At 49.4% G+C, this 16,378-nt stretch overlaps 1 protein-coding gene across 1 annotated transcript in view; it reads left to right on the top strand.

Moving 5' to 3' along the window:
- The first annotated feature begins 8,001 nt into the window (after window positions 1–8,001).
- The window catches only part of CAMKK1 (calcium/calmodulin dependent protein kinase kinase 1), a 109,286-nt gene continuing 100,909 nt past the window's right edge, over window positions 8,002–16,378 (top strand). Inside the window, exons 1-2 of the mRNA XM_075518093.1 lie at window positions 8,002–8,072; window positions 8,633–8,725. The gene's annotated coding sequence lies outside the window, so the exon portion shown is untranslated. The remainder of the gene's footprint in view (window positions 8,073–8,632; window positions 8,726–16,378) is intronic.

Raw genomic sequence — 16,378 nt, 5'->3', positions numbered from 1 at the left:
ACAGCTGCAAAGCGAGGAGAGGGGGAGGGAAGGAGAGCTAGCAGGAACCATGCCCAGTCCCTCAGCATGGGAGAAAAATGGTTATTTTGTAAGGATGTATTTTATTAAAAAAAAATAAACGTTTAGTTTTTCTACTACATCCCTTTGCGGTGCCCATGCTTGCCCCAGGGCACGGGTTACGCGGCGCTTTTCAGCGCTGGGGAGGTTGTGCATGCAAAGCAATCCTGTAAATCAGGCTGGAGCGTGGGGCCTCTGCAATGGGCTCAGCGCAGGCTCCCCCGGGCTCTGCCTTCCCGTGCAGGGCCCCTGCGCCTCTGGCCACAAGCAGAGGTTGTTATCAGGGTTGTCACTTGGGTTTCCTCTTCAGACAGGCTGGCTGGCGGAGAGCGCTGGCGCACTGCCGGCCATCAAGAACAGCTGCCCTGTGCCGGCTCTGCCTCCTGCTGCCCACGCCGGTCAGTATTAGCCAGTCAGAACTGACCTTCTCGGCGGTAGCCTCACAAACCAGCTCTTTGCACCCCAGAACAAAACTTCCCATCTCTGCTAGAAGATTTGCACTAGTCAGTGTGTGCAGCTGGACATCATGAACTATGCCCAAGCCCCACATGGCTATGAGCAGCCCCTGCCCTGTGCTGCTGGCTCTGCTCAGTTCTCCAGGATGCATCAGCACAGACTTTCTGCACAGTCTCTCTCTGAATGTCATTTTGCACCCCGCCCCCCCCCCCCCCCCCGGAGGAAATTTTGCCTCGGTCACTTCAAAACTGGATCCCAGCTCTCGTGGGAAAGTCAGTAAAGAAGCTATAGGGATTGCTCTGCCTGTGACTGCAACGCCGCTGACGGTGGCGGGGAGCGTGAGCTAGCGGCCTGCAGGATGGACGCACCATGCTGGGCTCGGCGCGACACAGAGGCACGTGCCCCAAACAGTTGCCGATGATATTGGGTCATAAGCTCAACAAACATTTCAAGCCATACATTCCCCGTGGGGAGATTATTTGCTCTCAGAAGGACGCCTCAGCTTTCACAGGCAGGGGTTATTTTTTAAGATTATCCCTTTGGCTAACTTTTTCACCCTTTCTCATGATGCTGTCCTGTGTAAGAGAGGTGCTTATATTAAAGATGCAGAGGTGAGGGTGAGGGAAAGCTCCCCGGTCTCTGGAGGAGTCAGTGCCTTCTTAGCGGGCGCTGAGGGCATGGGGCTGGTGGCATCCCCGCGCAGCCTGCGCTCTCCTCCAGCGCTCATCGAGGCGAAGCACTGCACGGTTATTGTCTAGTGCAACGGTGCAGCTCTCCAGCAAGCTGCAACCAGCAGAGGGGACTGGAAGACCATTTCACACAGACATGCCTGGGGAAAAGTCAGTTGCCAACGATTAGAGGCAGCGAAGCGAGAGCGTTCAGGTAACCTTTTGCACCCACTTAAACCGGGTCAGTCTCCAGTCATAACTTAAAATAACCAGTGCAAGGCTGCAGGTAGAGCAGGGGGTTGTTTCTGCCTGCTTAATCTTTCAAGCTGCTTGTAATGCAAAGCTCCTATTCTTTCTTAGGCAGTATTAAAAGGCAGAATAGGAAATTAGGAAAAATGCTACTTGTAAATGATCTCCTGTAGTTGCTATTCAAAACCTCTGAGCTGGGATCCCTAAAAGTCCCAAGACTGCTTTAAAAATTGTGGGAGGGTTTATTTCCATCTCCTTGCTTGCTTTTTAAAATACACAGTCTTTGGGGATCCTTTTCTTTGCTTTTTCATTCACCAACCATCTCTGCAAGCAGCAGAATGAGATATTGTAATTTTAATTCTTTCACCAAAACAAGCTCCTCCCCTCAGACAGGGCCCCCAGGGCCCGTGGCTTTCAGGTGGGTACCATGCAGAGCGGTAGCTGTCTGGAGGAAACCGAGCAAGTTTCTCATTTTAACATACGCTGGTCCCATCTGCAGTATGAAAAGGCAGGGAAAGCCCATGGCAAGCATTTCGGTCCCTCCTTTTGCCAGAGGGGCCGGAGCTGGTGCTCAGGGGTGGGAGAGCGAGGAGGAAGGGCTGGTCTGCTCAGCTCCACACGCCTCAGCGCAAGTCCCAGTGGGGAGGTGTGGGTGACCAGCAGGACCGTCCTCCTCTCCTCTTCGTTTGACCTACTCTTGCTCTTCGGGTCAGGGAAGAATTTCCCGTGCTCGGCATCTGTTGTGGCCAGAAAGCAGCTGTATATGAAGCTGTAAAAATGCAGCCAGTGCATCCTGCTGCTCTCTGACCTCTGAGCAGCGAGCCAAAGTGTCACAGAAACCCAAAGGGATTTGGTCATCATGCGAAGACCCCTTCAATGATAATTTGCTGTGTTGCTTTCTGTTTATGCTGTGACAATTGAAGGTTGGGTTTTGTTTTTTTAAACTCCTTGTTTAATTGCGTTTTGCTTTTTACATGGTTATTTAACTAAGAGAAAAGTACTAATAGAAAAGGAACCTTCAGCAAATCGAACCAGTCCTTTCAGCCAGAAAAGAAAAATATATATTGTCCAGCTAATCATTACAAACAGCACTAACAAGCCCTCATATGCGATGTTGTCAGTATAATGCTCTAAGGGTCTAACAGAGGACTCTTGTCCGATCACCAGTGTCAGATGAAGAGAGCGAGCCATGAGTGCAGTGTTACTATTCCCATTTTACAGAAACGGAGACACAAGCAAATAATTTATGAATGTGTATGGAAATGTGGTGAGCAGATTCTGTATCTGAACAGTTATTATTATCTGTGAAGGTTACCAGGTTGGACCTGGAACAAATATATCTTTTCATCCCCTCAGGCATGGTTACTCTGAAAGAAATCAAGTGGCACAGATATTCCAGAAGAGCAATTGCAGAAAAACTTGTTCTGCAATAATTATGCTGGTTAGTGATGCTGCAGAGATGAGGAATTATATTTCAACCTCTGCAGAGCTGGCAACATTTAATCATTATGTTTGTGCACAATTCCCAGCACAATGAGGCCCTGATTTCCACCTGGTGCTTCCAGACACTATAACAATGCAAATTAAAAATGAATAACACTAAAGAAAAAGATAGCTCCTTCCCTGTGCAGTCTCTCCTATCTCTAATCCCACTCATTCTTTCTCTGGCACAGCAGACTCCCTTTTATTTTTAACCCCGTCCTCTGTTTAGGACATTCTTGGATTTTTCCCTGAGAAAGCACCTGCCTTTCTGGGTACACTAATTCCCTTTCTCTTTTGATGCTGGAGCATATTTTCAGTCAGATAAATCCTCTGGCTGACACCCAGTGAAGGACTGACAGGAACATTTATGTCCTCCCAGCTCTAAATGATGCTTTTATTTCCTTCTGTCCCAAAGACACGCATTCTCGGGCCAGATTGCGCCGGGTGGCAAAAGGACCCTCTCTGCCATTACAGCCTCAGACATCTGCAGCTCAGCCTGCAGTCATACTCCCAGTGACAGTACGGTTGTTACAGCTCATTTTCGCTGCTGCCAGCTCTGTATTAATTATGCCACGCTATTTTCTTTTGCTTTCTTTGGTGAAGTGCTCTCTCCTTCTGTTATCTAATTGCTTTATTGCCTTATTTTAGAAAGCGTAAAAGTCAAAAGTGTCCAAATGGATTCTGAATATAGCAACAGCTCAGTCAACCGATGGGCTCTTTTGCAGGGGTGAATCGGGATTGTTCCAGTTAACAGAGCTCTGCCTACCGGTACCAAGCATGGATCCTGCTCAGCTTTATGGCACCACAAAGAAATTTGGTTCAAGCTGCTCTTAAAAGAAATGATGGCTTCAACTCTTTTTTTATCTAAACATACTTGTGAAATGCCTGGGGAAATGTAAAGTCTCCCTCTCATGACTGTAACTCAAGGACAGGTTAAATAAACACCCGCCCCGTCATGGCACCCAGAAAACATGTGGGAAATAACAGTTACCAACCAACTACACCCAATCATTATTGAACAGAAATACCAAAGTCTTATTTTAACATTATTGTAGCCATCATGGTCTAAGCATCAGAGAGAGTGATGAGTTTGGGACTCTTTTTTACACTGGTCATTGCTGCTTTGCAATGTAATCACCTGTGTATTATGAAAAGGGAAACTGAGGCACATGATTTGGGATTTGTTTTTTTTTTCCCCGGAAGATATAGCAGCTTGTGACTGAGACTAGCTAACCAGGTTATTTCATTAGGTCAAGTGCTAGCAGTCTTTGCCAGAGGCAATAGTTTCAAACCCTGATGCTGGTGCTAAAACTGTGCTTCAGACATCACTGGTGATTTAAACTGCTTGATGCTAAAGGAGACAGGTCTTCAGGGGACAATCCTCAGCACTTTCCAAACAGTCAGCATCTTCTAGGCATCTCAAAGCCAACCGTGAATCAGCCCAAATGACTTCTGAAACCCTTGAAAACACTTCTCAGCAGTACTTATGGCAAGAGGAGCAGGAGGCTGAAAGTTTTACTCATTGCTCAGGAGAAGCTTAAGTTGTGTCCGTATAAGCAAGACCCTGCTTGACTGAAATGAAAACGCCTGTGAAACAGGTCAATGTTTTACCTTATATATGTTATGGTCTTTCAGAGCATCTTTTGTGCCTTGGAGCCACAGGAGCAGAGTCTCTCCACAGGCACAGCCACGTTCCTGGGTCCTGGGCACTTACACCCAGGCATCCAAGAAGGAGGTTGCTGGGGCTTTCACTGCTCAGGGCTGGGAAGAGGTGTTGCTTTTGCTCATGGGCATGTCTCACTTTTCCTGAGAGTCCACCATAGCCAACAGACAGCCCAGAAGCTCAGGCTGGTTGCTGTCTTGAGATGATATCTAATTGGTGATTGCAGATAAGCAGTCTTGAGATGGTATCTAATCAGTGATCATTAGCTAATATCCAGAGCTGCTGGAAGAAGGCAACAGCTTTGGAAGCATGAACTTGAGGTGATGAGGCTCTCTGCTGTCCTGTTACAATCATAGAATTGTTTAGGTTGGAAAAGACCTTGCAGATCATCGAGTCCAACCGTTAACCTAGCACTGCCAAGTCCACCACTACACCATGTCCCTAAGCATCTACATCTACGTCTTTTAAATATCTCCAGGGATGGTAACTCAACCACTTCCCTGGGCAGCCCGTCCCAATGCTTGACAACCCTTTTGGTCAAGAAATTTTTCCTAATATCCAGTCTAAACCTCCCCTGGTGCAACTTGAGGCCATTTCCTCTTGTCCTATCACTTGTGACCTGGGAGAAGAGACCGACCCCCACCTCTCTACAGCCTCCTTTCAGGGAGTTGTAGAGAGCGATAAGGTCTCCCCTTCAGCCTCCTTTTCTCCAGGCTAAACAACCCCAGCTCCCTCAGCCGCTCCTCATAAGACTTCTGCTCCAGACCCTTCACCAGCTTTGTTGCTCTTCTTTGGACACGCAGAGGAACCAGGGAACTGCTAGAGAAAGACAGCCAAATCCCTGCTCCTAAATGCCCTGGGTTTTAGCCAAATGAAGCTCCACTGCCTTGAGCAGAGACCAAACATGGGCTGGAAGGGGGAGGTCCCAGAAAACCTGGGCAGCGTGAGATGCTGGAAACCTTTTGTGCCAGGCTTTGGTGTTGAAAATTAATCCTAGCATTTTCTTGCCTTCTTATTTCTGTCAGAAAGGCTTTCTGCATGGAAAGAGAAATGAAAAAGTATTTCCAGCTGCTGGTGGTTTATCCAAGGGTGAGAAATGCTGTCCCAACCATCCTCCTTCAGAAACCATGAGACCTCAATGCATCATTTATATTTTTGGTTTGGTTTCTTTGCTCTGGCTGCCACAGGAAGGAATTGTGTACACCTGAAGTGCAAAACTGGACCAAATAATAGTTACATGAAACCACGGAAACACTGTCAGAATTATTAATAAAATATGTTGAAGGATAATAACGGACAAATTGCCGATAGTAAAAACTAGAAAACACATTTGTTGGTCACTCTAAAATATGGCAGGCTCTGCCACTGGTTCATGTCACACTGCTGTTCACCTGGTCCAAGAGCCCTTCTCTGCCCCAGTGCTTCCTGTTCATGGAAGATCTTCTCTGCTGGATTTTCTCTGTGACGGGCTGAAAGAACAAGCCTTTCTAGCTTTCTGACAGGGATAGTTTCACTGAATGTAACAACTCTTTAATAGTCAAGTTTAGAACCACACAAGTACCGGATTTTTAGCTTGCTGGTTAAAGAAAAAAACACTTTTTTTTTGTTTTCTTCCTTGCAAAATAAATAAGGGGACAGAGTATGCTGTGGTCATGTAATTGGATCCATTATTTTATTAGCCTATTTGAAGATCAACAGTAGGCAAATAAGGTCTCAAAGGTTTCAAGCGAAATTCAAAACATTTCAGTTCAAAGTATTTTTGACCGAAAATTGGCAAGCAGAATGGACAAATATTTTAAGTGGAAGTGAAAGGCATTAGCCCTGGATAAACCTGTTCATCTGTAGAGAGCTGCTCAGCTGCCTATGACCAACCAGGGCGACAAAGCACATTTCTGCAGGAAACGTTAAGACTTGGACACACATGGTAAATTGCAGTAGGGTATGTCTGACTAAATACACATGCCCACAGAATGAGTAAGTGAAAAAGTTCACGGTCTTCACAAGGCTTACAACACAACTTCACTGTTTGAATGATTAATGTCTCTTAATTACATTTCAATACTTCTCTAAACACAGCGACAACCCCAGTAAGGTTTTTTGGGATGGGAAACAAAGTTGGTAGTAAACCACAAGCTGCACTATTAGTATGTTGAGTTGTTTTGAGGTATGAAACCCATGGTAAGAAATCACTTTCCAAAGCAGAGGATTATTTGAGACCCACTGGAAGTAGGTGCAGGCATTTCTATCCACTTGCTGTCAAGCGGGAAGGAGCAGCAGTCAGCAGTGGGTTGAGTCAGGATGTGGATTTAATCCAACTCTTGCTCTCCGGCTAAAGCCAAGATCCCCTGGTGGGGACCCTGACCGCAAGCGGGGTCACAGCAGAGCCCAGTGAGCCCGGCCGCAAGTCACTTGTCACAAAATCAACATCCTCACGAATCTCATGGGAAACACACTTCACAGCTGGGTGCGGGGCTGCAGTGGGAACCCCTTGACTCAGGGGCACGGTCAACTGTGAGCCAAGTAGGTAAAAGAGAGTGGGTAAAAAATAAAAGCCTAAACATGAGTCATGAAACATTGAGGGCATCTGCTTGTGGGAATTCCTTGAGTGATGGCAGTGGAATTAGTTGATGTGCAGCGTTTCTCCCCATTGCCCTAAGACTTAGAAAATGCTTGTGCATATGGTCAGGGTTGACTGTTATTAATCTAGAGACAGAGCCTGGATGAGCGGACACCCGGCCATGTGGAGGGCGAGTAGGCGCCCCTGTGCCAGCACCCTGGAGAACAAGGCCACCCTGCCCCAGGGACTGTGCTCTCACCACCGCCTCCTTGGTGCCAGGGGAGACCATGGGCATGGCGCTTCGGCACCGGGAAAACCACCCGCACCCGCAGCCCATGTGCTGCGTCCCCACACCATCGGGGTCCCCCCCACAGCCCGTCCCCACACCGTGTCCCTTACACCCTGTCCCCATACTGTCCCCCACAGCCCATGCCTCACACCCCGTCCCTCACCCTGGAACGCGCCCCCGGGCCCAGCGGACCCTCCGCTCCCTGCCCCGTCAGCACCACTTTGCCGGGTTATATTGGCAAAAATCCCCGCGTTTTTACCCAAGAGCCGGCCCCCAGCCCAGGTGTGCTTCTGGTTGGACACCACACGGCCACACGCCCCCGAAAAGGGAGGGGGGGGTTTCCCTCAAAACCACGGCTGTGCCCGCCCGCCCCCCCCCTCACGGCCACAGGGCGGCCGCCGGGCAGCGACCAACGGCCGCCGCGCGGGCCCCGGGAGGCGCGGCCGCCGCCAGCCAATGGGAGCGGGCGCGCGGGCGGTTATTTACACCCGGCGGGCGGGGGGCTCAGGCCCCGCGCGGCCAATGGGGGGCGGGCGGCTGCGGCGGCGCGGGGGCGGCGCGCGCTGATAGGGCGCGGGCCGGGGAGTTTCGCCGGGCGCTGCAAACAGAGGCACGTTGGAGCCCAGCGGCGCCGGGCGCAGCCGAGCGCAGGTGAGCGCGGGGCGGCGGGCGGGCGTGCGCGCGCGCGCCCGGGGCGGGCTCCCCTTCTCTCCCCTCCGCGGCCGCGGGGCTCCCGCGCGGGCCGTTGCCGTCGCCTCAGCGGGGGCTCCGCTGCCGGGCGGCGTGAGGGGCCGAGCGCCCCGGCCCAGGGGCCGCCTAGGCCGCGCTGCCCCTGTCCCCCGGGTCGCCCGCCTGGGGCGGCGGCTCCTCCCCGGCATGGGGTAGGTGCAGCGCGGGGAGACGGACACACGCGAGTTTCCTCCGGGGGGGGCAGCGTCCCGGCGGCTGTGGAGGGGGGGAGGCGGGTGGGATCCGAGGTCTGGGTGCCGGAGGTGTGCACCGGCCGAGGGCAGGTCGCCGGTGCGGGTGGGCTCTCCCAGGCCGGCGTGCTCGGGCAGCTGCTTCATCCCCCCGGGCTGCGGGGAGCTGCTTGCCGCCGCCGCAGCGGGGTCGGGACTGCGCTGGGCAGCCGCAGCTCCAGAGCTGTTGCTTTTACCAAACGCAGAAATAAATGAGAAAAAAAAAATCCCTTCAAAACCAGGGATTTTGAGCAGTTTTCCCGTCACGCCAATCATCTCTTGCCCACTTCTGGAGGGAGAGAGAGGGCAGAGGAGAAGGTAAGAAGTGTGGAGAGCTCCGTGCAGGTCTGTCACTGTTTCCTAATCCTCCTTGCTGCCCTTGGGGATCAGTCTGAGCTCCTCAGAGTTTGGATTTTCTCTTGGGTCAGTGCTTTTGTCTGAGCTGTCCTGCCCTGGCAGTGTCCCAGAGCACACACCTTGCAGCCAGGCTGGTGTGAAGAGGGGCTTATCTTCTCTCTGCTTACCTTGGCTCTGAGGGAAAATAAACTGCAGCTCTCAAAGGCCTGTATGCTGTGAACAAGGAAAACTGCTGATCCTGCAGGGATATCACTTTCTTCAGCTGCTCTGATGAAACTGAAATTACCATTCTGTTGTAGTTGTAACTTAATGGAAAAGGTTTTGTTTAATAGGAAACTGTTGCTTTTCTATTTACAGTAGTCTGTGATTCTGAGTTAAGCTTACAGTGCCACTTCCCATAATGTGTTAATTTCCTCCCTGTGAGGCATCTCTGGCAGCTTCAATTTGTTCTGGCGTTTGACATGGAATGGCTTTGAAGTGTTGCTTTTGAAACTGGATAAGGCAAGCAGAGAGCCGTTATCTCAGTTGCTTGAAAAGAAAAACCAAAGTCAATGTGCTGGGGCCGCGCTCCAACATGTCCCTGCACCTAGCGCAGCTTGCTGTGCTGCACCCCGTGCTTGGGCTGGGGTGCGTGGTGTGAATAGGATTAATCTCCAGGCATAGCAATAAATTGCTTTCCCGGGCTTGCTCTCTTGCCTTTTGCCTGGAGAAGGCCACATCTTAGCAGCCAGGAGCGTAGGCACCAGCCTGTTATCATTCCAGTGAGGAGTTCAGGCATGTTATTGTTTGATACAGTATGAAGGCTGGGCTTTAAATCACAGTAGGTGCTGGGCCACTGGGTCCTGATAGTTTTCTTTTTGAGGCAACCTGTGTTCACTGGCATGAAGTGCCTTCAGTCTGAACTGTCTCCAGCTATTTCTTCTCCTTGCTTTTGGGATATGTCTTGTGGTTGGAGCTGGCATGCTTGGAGTGGGATATGTGTGAGTGCATGTGCTCCCAGGACAGCTCCTGGCCCAGAGAGGGTGGGCAGAGCTGCTCATCCAGCCTCTTCTGGAGCTGAGCTGCAAGAGGACCTCATCTGTCCCAGCATTGCCCCAGGGAGCAGTGAGGTGCTGCCATTGCTTCACACAGCCTGTTGGTGCTTTGCTTCTGCCATGGCTTTCCAAGCCTGTGCTGCTGGGGGCACAGATGCCCTGTGCCCCCTAATTAGGGTGTTCATTAAGCCCTAAATGTCTTTGCCTGATATAATCAATTGTCCTTGCACTAACCAGACTTTCAAGGCCCAGCTTTCTTTTACTGGGAAGGGGTTGTGGGATTTCTCTTCCCTTATGGGCTCATCAGCCTGTGGCAGAGGAGATACTTGGAAGGACAGTGTAGCAGCGTTCTGTTTGCTGGAGGAAGAAGCACTGCTTAGGCAGCGGTCACCACAGAGCTTATGTTATGGTTTAGACCTTGGCTGGGTTTGAAGAGGTGGCACTATGCTGAGCATGTCACTCTGTACTTCAGCCAAGGGTGTGCTTGCCAGAGTACAGGATCTCTTCTTGCTGATGTTTGTTCCCTGAAGTTACTGAAGGCTGTATTAACCCGGTTGTCCGTGCCAGCCTCTCTCGAACTATGGAAAGAACAGTCCTCTCTGGAAGCCAAGTCTTCTGTGAAGTGTCAGTGCTGACCTTAGAAGAGCCTTTATAGGGTCATGGCTACCTGAGAGCAGGAGTAGGAGAAACTTCTTTTGTAGGAGGCTTCAGGAAAAGCCTGGCGGTGCTGGATGGCTTCTGCAGGCTATTAGCAGGGTGGTTTGGGTCTCCAGAGTATGTATCTGCCTAGCTGAGGGGCAGAGAGGATAGACTGATGCAAATCAGGGCATGCCAAGCTAGTGGAGAGGAAGGGATGTGTGTTGGTGGGGAGCTCAGTGTGAGGATAGTGACAGTGCTGGAGTTGTGGAAGGCAGTTTGTTTGATAACATCTGAAATCAATATGTGCAATTACTCTGCCTTGGGAAGATGCCTGGAGAGAGCGTACCCATTAGTGCCCTAAAGCACGGGTGGAGTGTCCGTGGGTCTGTTCAGCAGCTCAAAGCACTGACAAACACTGCGTGTAGGGGGCTGTAGGCTCTGCTTACGTAGGAGGTTGTGCTTGGCTTGGGGAGCCTGAGGATGCTGAGCACACAGTGTTAGGCAGTGTAAGTAGGTAAAAGGTGGGAGGGAAAATGGTTTGTGTGGGGTCAGCAGCAGAGCCCAGCTTTGGGCAGCATCAGGCAGTAGTAGGAGCTTTCCTGACACCTGAGTGTGAAGGAGGGTGGGCAAACAAGGCTTCTGGGTGGGTTTTGACCCCCCTCTAACTTGTGTGTGGGGGGTGACTTCTTCCTGCACAGCCTCTGGCAGATGCTTGCTGCTACTCAGCCCTGCCACTGCTGCTGACATTTGGCAGTTGGTGATGGCAGGAAGCTGAGCCTGTCCCTTTGCTGAGGGCCAATGAGGAGGCAAGTTACCCCTTTGGCTTCTGGCCAAAAGTGAGGCCTGAGCTGTCTTTGTAAAAGCCAAGTATAAAGTTGGTATGAAATAAAATGTTACTGGCTTGTGCCTTAAAAGGTAGGAAAGCAGACACATCTGGGGAAAACTAGGTATACAGTAACCCATATCAAAATTCTTGCTCTTATGTCTTTCTCTTCATGATTTCTTCTCCTCTGATCTTCAGTCCTTTAATTTTTGGCACAGGATGTCGCTTGCTTTGAGAACCAAGCATCCGACATGCAGGGAGGTGACCCAGTCATCAGAAAATATGTGGTTGAAGAAATGAATGTGGGTAGCTGGCTGTAAAGGTGGTGGGGATGATTGAAGTGTACAGAAGCAATTGTTGACATAACGCAGTCATTGTGGCAGATCTGAAGGCTAGTGATGTTTGTGATGGATAAAGCACCAAAGCATTGGGTACAGCAGATAAATGAACGATATCAAATAATGTCATGTCATCAAGCATGTTGTTTTAATTAAGACAGTGGTTAAGCTTAGCATGGTTGGAGAAAAATGTCTGAAATCTTCTAAAGAGAAGAAATCCTAATAATTGATGAATTGGGGTAGGATACTAATCTGAAAGATAATGGTGGGAAGAAGCTGCTGTGACTTCATGGATGTGTGGGTGGGTGGCTGCTGATTTGTGGTGGTGGGTGAGGTGTAAGTACATGTGTGTTTCCAGCTCTCCAGAAACTCAGGTGTTTCTCAGGCTTGTGTAGTTGGCCACAGGTGGTAGCTTTAAGGATTGAATCCTTAATCACAGAAAAACATGCTCAGTTAGGGACCTCTGCACCAGACAGGGATGTTGCAGAATTGTCAAGAAATGGAGCTGCTCAGGCCCTGGGCGGCAGTGTCAGCCTTGCACCAGCAAGTAGTGTGCCTCAGGCCCAGAGCTGCCTGCCCTACAGATGGGGCCCTTGGTGTTGGTCTGGGTGAGTAGTGCCTGGTGACAGGCACAGGGAGAAAGGGATGAAACCAGAGATGTGGTGAAGCAGGGAGGTCTCCCATGGGTTCTTGGGGAAGGCTTGTGCCTTACTGCAAGGGTTGCTATGAATTAGCAAGTGTAGTATTTTTTTCCAGAATCAAACATAAGGGCTATCAAAAAATCCATCTGGAAATCTGACTCAACCTTTCCTATTTTCCTAGTTTCCAGCTACTGTGTTGCCTTCCAGTCTTTTTTTCACTGTACCCTATACAAATACAGTCATTTTATAGACTTCATCATTAATGATGGGGTGTAGTCGAGCACTGCATAACTTGCAGTTCTAACTTGCTTAGGAATTTGCAGTCTGGATTTGTTAGTCACTTTTTCTACTGGGTTAAGTCTTTAGAAACATTTTCCTGTTCCATTGTGGTCTTCAGTTTTATTTCTGGCATAAGTGATATGGACAGAAAGAGAGGGAGAAGCATAAATATTTGTTCTAAGTATCAAGTATATTACACTGGTGAATTTTTTTTATTGCTTTCATGTGCTGGTGTCCCTGGATGGGGAAGTTCTCCTGAAAGGTCAAAACCTTTTGGGGAAACAGCCTCTCAGTGGGCTGAGGCTTGCAGCTGAAAGGAAAGGCTGTCCCATGGCAGCTGGGAACTTCTTAGTCCAGAAACCTGCTGGTTTAGGGAGTGAACCTGGCTGAATATGAACCCTTGTATTTTATTTCTTGATGGCACCCAGCACGTGAGCTGAGTCATACCTTGTGGATAAAGGTGTGGTTTGTTGAGGACTTGTTTCTTTTGGGTTGCTGCCCTGGGCAGGCATTATTTTGGGGCAAGTACCTCTGAAATAGTTGTAGTTCTTTTTGCCAGAAGCCATGTGGGATTGATTTAGCCTGTTTGTCTCTGGGGTGGTTTCGGTGTTTCTGCAGATTGGTGGCTGTGTTCAGGGAAGGCTGTGAAATGTTGTGATTAATTCTTCAGTATTGTTCAGAGAGTTTATGGTGAAGTTGTTAGCTAGTTAACAGTGACTGCTCTAATTATTCTGGTGTGAGTGTAAACAGTGAGGCTGTGATGTGCTACTGTCTGCTGGAGCAGCACTTGAATATGTGTCTTTCTCAGATACAAGCATCCTTCCCCTTTTTCCTGTTCCCATGCTGTATGCTCTGCAGAAGAGCCATGTGTATGTCTTGGAGAAGCAGGAAAATCCATGGAAGTCCAGCCTTCCTTTCTGCTGATACTGGTGCTGATACTGATGCAGTTGAGTGCAACTGCTCCCCTGAGGTCAGTGGAGCCAAATCCATTACCTTACTTTTTTGCTGCCTTCTGCAATTCTCTGTCTCCAGTAGTTTCCACTCACTCACACCAGTATAAGTGAGGAGGACTATGTTCCATCCTTTCCAGCTGGCAGCAGAGCCTGGGGTTTTGATGGGAGTCCTTGCTGCAGAGCAGAGATGAGGCAGAGGGGTCTGTATTAAGCTATCAAGAGCACAGAGCTGTGTGTCAAGGTGGGAAGAAGAGAGCAGCTCCCTGAAACCTGCAGTTCCTGTGCATGAATATCCCAATATTCAATATCCCATGAATCTTTCTGGGGTGTGCTGATTGTTTTTTCTCAGCCAAGTGGCTCCATAATTGTGAGGACAAAGCATTAATGACACCTTTTGGATGGATGTTAGGTCCCTATTCCCATGGGGAAGCTGTGCAGAGCAAGACTCCTGACTTTGCACAGCTGTGCAGGTAACATTTTCTTCAACTTCAGAGAAAAAAAAATCTTGTCTCTGGTATTCTCACTTTACATAGATTTCTGGTATGGCTGTTGAACTCTAAGCATGCTATGTATAAGCAAGTCCTACAGCCTCAGAAGGCTTTCAACTGGAGAAAGATGATTTGGTATGTAGGATGTTAAATTAACACAAAGAAGACTCATTCAGTTGTTTCCTCTGGCTATAGATTTCCTTGGTAACCTGGAGCTCCAATTCACAGATAGACCCAAACATTAAGTGCTTAGCATGGGTGTTAAACTAGGAGCAGACATGAGGGGCTCAGCTGGGGTGGGAAAAGGAAGAATAAAGTGCTGTGGAAGTCCAGGCTGAATAACACCTTCTGAGGATGTGTTAGGGTTGGATCTGTGACTGCTGGTGACTGGTGAAGGTGTGAATCAGTTGTACCAAGGGGTGTGAGATCATCATACTCTAGTGACCTGGCCTTTAGTGCCTACATTTGACAGTTTGGTACTGTATTGGAGCAGTGCTATGCAGTCAGATGCTGCTGTCCTCCTTTTGGTGGCTTGTGTTTCTCAGCTGTTCCTCTGTTGCAGAGATTATTCACAATTTTATCTTGCAGTCTTGTGTGTGCAGCAAAGCTTAGACCAGCCACCCCATAGTTTGTCTTGGTTTTGCCCTGCTTTTGCATGGTGTACATATTAACTCAAAGACTATTTTGTTGTTGGTCCCTTGTAGTCATGAGAGAGACTTTATCAGGGGTGTCTCTCTCTTCTCCCCCCCTCCCACTCTAGGCAGTAGTTCAGGTTTCTATTCTATAGAATAAAAGTGAGTCCTAAAACCACAAAAGAGCTGGTGAGGATAGGATTTTTTTATATAAAAGTAGTATGGACACAGCTTCGTGAAGCCCACAGTTGCAGGCTGTCACATCTACAGTAGATAAAGCTGATGGAATCAGGTAGCAGCAGGAAAAAGAAGTGCCAGCACAGCTTTGCAGACTGTGTGCATGCATACCTACCTGAGGCTGGCTCTAATTACCAGCTCCCATGCTGTTCTGCTGCTGCATCCAGCTCTGTCAAGTTACTCTCAACTAGCTCCTGCCTCTGCTTCCTCACCATGGGGCTGGCAACATGCAGGCATCACTGGAGCTTTTCTCCTGCCTCTGGACCTCCTCATGTGCTAGGTGCATCTGGTGGTCTTAGTCTGATCTGCTGCTCTGATGTGGGCTCTCGGAGAGAAATTGGGATGCTCAAAGGGACCCCTGCTAGAAGGGGATCTGTAGCTGTTGCTTCATGCTGGGTGTCTGCTACCAGACCCTCCCTTCCCCTCATACAACCCCAACACATGGGGCCTTGCCTGTTTGTGGACAAGAAGCTGGAGGATGTGAGCTGCCTCCTTATTAGGAGCCTGGGATGGATGTGATCTGAGGATGAATCACAGCTCCATTAGGGACGGAGGCCTCCTTGCTGCAGCATGTGAAAAGTGATTGATGGTAACATGAAAGAAAAAGGATGGATTTGCTCCTCAAGGGAGTTGAGTGCTGCCTTGGAAAAGTGTATTCTGCTTCTTCAGAGCTTCCCTCTCTGTCTTTTACGAGTGGTTACAGATCAGTGTGGAAAAACTGGGAGGGAAGGAGAGAGAACTGGGTTTGGATACTGATGATATAGAGGGCAGTAGCCCTGTGCCAAAGAAATCAAGATACTTGAAAGGCAGCAGGACCTGGTGCAGTGTTCCCGTGACAAATTATTACGGTACACATGCATAAGCCAGCCACTTAGACAAGTCAAGTCCTAATTTTGGCACTTCCTAACACCTGCTTCTGGTAATGCTGTCTGGGTACTGCTGTTCTGTGATATTATTTGTGCTGGAACCAAGGGTTTGGGTCTGCTTGTGCTAATGGCATGCCTGCCTCAGGTGGCAGTGTAAGGACAGAAGATTCATCCACTGACCTCTTACTGATGAGGTGCTTTGATGCTGAAGTCCAGATTGACCCTTCTATAGCTGTCATGTAGCTTGACTGACAAAGGTTAATGATATCTGAGGCTCCCAGCTCTGCAAGGTGGAGTGTAAAACAGACCTGAGATGAAGGTTTTTTACCTTGCTGTGTCAGCACCTCATCCCCAGGCTGAGACACAGGCCTGGAGAAGTGGGAGATGTCTGAGTGCAGCTTTTCAGGCCCAGCCCTTGCTGAGTGCAGAGGGAACAGAAACTCTGCCTCAGGGCTGGGGTATGGGGTTACTGTGTGTGCAGGGTGTGATTTGTTGGAATGGTGAGAACAAGGTCCTCTGGCTTCCCTTGTCTAGTGTGCATAGTGCTGGCAGAGGAAAGGCTGGGGAAGTGTGAAAGGAAGGAAAAGAGGCAGAAGGAAGGGTTTTATGCAAACTTCAGAGGGCTTGTAGCTGCTTCTACAGTGCTGTCAGGTCAGTCCAGTCCATTCAAGGGTGCGATGTAGGCTATGCCTGCCTTTGTCCTGCAGTAGT

This window comes from Mycteria americana, chromosome 15, assembly GCF_035582795.1.
Source record: "Mycteria americana isolate JAX WOST 10 ecotype Jacksonville Zoo and Gardens chromosome 15, USCA_MyAme_1.0, whole genome shotgun sequence".
NCBI classification, from domain to species: domain Eukaryota; kingdom Metazoa; phylum Chordata; class Aves; order Ciconiiformes; family Ciconiidae; genus Mycteria; species Mycteria americana.
Note: the sequence above shows the minus strand (reverse complement) of the source record. Positions and strands in the feature narration are given on the sequence as shown.